Here is a 3,774-nt window from a genome sequence, read left to right as displayed (position 1 = left end):
AGCCTTTGACACCGTTCCACACGCAGCGATGATTGAAGCTTTGACTAAGAAAGGTGTCAATCAACACGTGATATCCTTAATAGCAGATATGTATGACGGAATCTGCACATCAGTATACGGCGAATCCATCGAGTTGCGAAGAGGGATCAAGCAAGGGGACTGCTTGAGCCCATTCCTGTTCAACCTCGTAATGGACGAGCTGATTGAGGATATCAAAGGCGCTGGTGCTGGCTACGACCTGGGCAACCAGAAACTAGCAGCATCAGCATACGCCGACGATCTCGTGATATTCACGAACAGCGCTGCTGGCATGAACACCCAGCCTGCCCGAGTAAGTCAATTCCTTGACAAACTCGATATGGGCATCTCGACTGAGAAATGTGTGGCCTTTCAAATCGAAGGTTTACACAAAACATGGGTTACTGGTTCCCATGGCGGTAAGCCCATCAAGGTGGTGAAAACGGGAGAGGTCTTCCAATACCTCGGGTGCCAATACACTCTGGCACAAGGCCTCTCGAATAAATACCACTTGCGGGAGGTCAAGGAAATCCTGATCCGTGCCTCCAGGCTCAAGTTAAAGCCACACCAGAAGGCGAAACTTATCGGCACCAACATCCTGCCTAAATTCCAATATGTATGGGTGAATGTCGGAGTTTCAAAGAACTTCCTGGAATCCATTGATGTGGAAGTCAGGAGGTTCCACAAGAGGGCCTTCAAGTTACCTGAATCACCACCGATCAGTTACTGTACTGTAAAAAGCGCGATGGTGGGCTGGGCGTTCCGCGCCTGACCACTATCATTCAGCTGGGGATACTAGGAAATCTCTGTAGACTGAGAGACTCGCGGGACGAGGTGGTAACTCACCTCTTCCAAGAGACAGGCATGGGCGCCAGAATCGAAGGCATTGCCAGAGTGACCGGCGTCCAGGCACCTGTTACGCTGGACACCATTACTGCGGCCAGAAAGATAATATCTAACTTGGAGCCGGAGCGATGGAGCCAGCAACCACTACATGGCTTGGGAGTCAAGAACTTCTTCAACGACCCCATAGCCAACGCAGCTCTCGTCAACCAGGGACTACTAAAGCCCGGTCAGCTTAACGACTTGTTGAGGCTCAGATCCAACACAGTTGGACTGAACCACGTCCTCAAAAGCGCTAAGGTGGTGGAGTCCGATGAGTGCAGGAGATGCCATGCGGCGCCCGAGACCCTAGGGCACGTAATAGGCGCCTGCACAGCATCAAAAGGACTGCGGATCAAGCGTCATGATGAACTGCGGGACATCATAGAGGCTTCTGCAAAAGGGTATACGGTGGCTAAAGAGCAAACCTTCTACATACCTGCGACCAAAGAGCGTCTTAAGCCGGACCTTGTCCTAGTGAAGGATAACGTCGCGTACGTTACCGACATGACGGTCAGGTTCGAAACTGAGACTTCACTCAAGGAAGCAGGAAAGGAGAAGGTAGATAAATACAAAAAGTTGGACGAGGTGGTAGCGTCCACACTTCAGGCCGATCGGGTGATCCATACTCCCATAGTCCTAGGGTCAAGAGGAGCTCTACCTTCAATTACACGTGCTGCGCTAAGACAGCTGGGCATCAGCAGCAACGAACTCCTCATGACGCTGAGCTTAACGGCAATCCGAACGACTATCAAGATTGTCAATCAGCACTTGGACTACAAATAGTCAACTACCAAAGGGCTCACTGGGGGAACCACGTGCCTGGTAACGACGGGGGAAGAGCTGAAACTTGTTGATCCTCGTCACCCAGGTAAAAGCGAGGGGAGACCTGAAAATCCGAGATCCCCGCAAACGAAAGAAGGTTCCCCCGAAGGAGAGACGAGAGGAGAGGAGGTGTCGGTAGCGTGGGAGACAGACAGACACAATCATACGCTCGGTGGAGCCAAGCGCCCGGATACCATAGGGGGAACTCGCAGATCCGCGTGCACTAGACAGAAAGACATAGAGAAGGAGAGCAAGGGCGAAGAGAGTTATACAATTATATATTATACAAGAAATACTTATACACAGAGATTTATTTATATACAATCTAACTTATTCTAATTTATTATTATTTATTTATTTTATTTATTGGTCATACTATTGTATGGCCGGCAGAGGTGAGAGTAAGGTGGAGTAGGAGTTGGAAGACTAGGAATGATCTTCAGTACAAAAGTACCTATGCTAACATAGGGAAGAGACGGGGCTAATAGGCTCAGTCAGAATAGCCAAATGCCTCGTCATCTAATTATTGACGCGCATGAATGGATTAACGAGATTCCCTCTGTCCCTACCTACTGTCTAGCGAAACCACAGCCAAGGGAACGGGCTTGGAGAATGTCAGCGGGGAAAGAAGACCCTGTTGAGCTTGACTCTAGTCTGCCGCTGTCGGGAGACGTGACGAGGTGTAGCATAAGTGGGAGGGCTCCTTCGGGTGCCCGCCGGTGAAATACCACTACTCTCACGGTTTCCCGACTCACCCGGTTGGGCGGGACGCGGGCGTCGGGGCTCCGGCCTCGTCGCACGCCGTTCATGAACCAAGGCCCCTGCTACTGGCCGGCCGGACCGGACTCCGGTCCTGGTCCGTGCCGGACAGGGGGCCGACCCGATCCGGGGACAACGGCAGGCGGGGAGTTCGTCTGGGGCGGAACATCTGTCAAAGGATAACGCAGGTGTCCTAAGGGCGGCTCACCGAGGCCAGAAACCTCGGGTAGAGCGAAAGGGCAAAAGCCGCCCTGATCCGCACCCTCAGTACGGGTGGGACCCGGGAAACCGGGGCCTATCGATCCTCCCCGTCCGAAGGATCTTCGGCGGGAGGTGACAGAAAAGTTACCACAGGGATAACTGGCTCGTGGCCGCCAAGCGTTCATAGCGACGCGGCTTTTTGATCCTTCGATGTCGGCTCTTCTTACCGTGGGGACGCAGCGCTCCCCGAGCGTATGATTGTTCACCAACCAACAAGGAACGTGAGCTGGGTTTAGACCGTTGTGAAACAGGTTAGTTTTATCCTCCTGGCGTTTAGAACGCGGCCAAGGTAATCCTGGTTAGTACGAGAGGAACCCCAGGTTCGGACCAATGGTACCGCGCCGGTTCGATCGAACCTTGGTGCGAAGCTACGTCCGACGGCTGAAGCCTGAACGCCTCTAAGGCCGAAGCCGTGCCCGGAGCTGCGTGACCGTGGGTCCCTGCACTCTCAAAGGCAGAACCACCAACGCTGGACCCCCTCACGGGGGACCGGTAAGGCGGGGAGCCACCAAACGGGTGGGGAAACTCACCCAAGGCTCCCCGCGAGTAGTGCCATCGAGACTCCGCCCACTTGCCCCACTGACCGAGGTCTTTGGGATTCTAGATGGGGATTCACGGGGTAATCAAGCACTTGGAAGTAGGGACCCTTGAACCACTCGTAGACGACTTGAGTATCTGGCGGGGCGTCGTGAGCGGTGAAGCCTCCGTACGGTGGCGACCCGTTGAAAGGCAGCCCTCGCTTGCAGGTTCGTGATGTCGGCTTCACGGCACCTGATTAAACAACTCCCATTATGTTAGGAGGTCCCTCCGGGACCTCCGTCGGGAGTCCAGACCCCGGTTTCGACCGGGGGAGGACTCCCAAACCGGAAGCCGACACCTTCACCGGGTGCTGGCGACCGGGGCTTCCGGCAGGTGGCGGATCGCCGGACTTGGGGGTTTCGACCCAGCCGACCAAACGAGAAACACCTCCCAGGTTAGCCTGGGAGGCAATGAAAAATGTTGTTTCTTTTGCAGTTAGAAACTAACTGT

The 3,774-nt window shown here is 54.0% G+C and overlaps 1 pseudogene; it reads left to right on the top strand.

Moving 5' to 3' along the window:
* The first annotated feature begins 2,336 nt into the window (after positions 1–2,336).
* On the top strand, positions 2,337–3,495 carry LOC145979049 (large subunit ribosomal RNA; annotated as a pseudogene).
* Positions 3,496–3,774: the final 279 nt, after the last annotated feature.

This window comes from Lepisma saccharinum, chromosome 25 (genome assembly GCF_977018435.1).
Source record: "Lepisma saccharinum chromosome 25, izLepSacc3.1, whole genome shotgun sequence".
Lineage (NCBI taxonomy): Eukaryota > Metazoa > Arthropoda > Insecta > Zygentoma > Lepismatidae > Lepisma > Lepisma saccharinum.
This window is presented reverse-complemented; position numbering and strand designations above follow the sequence as displayed.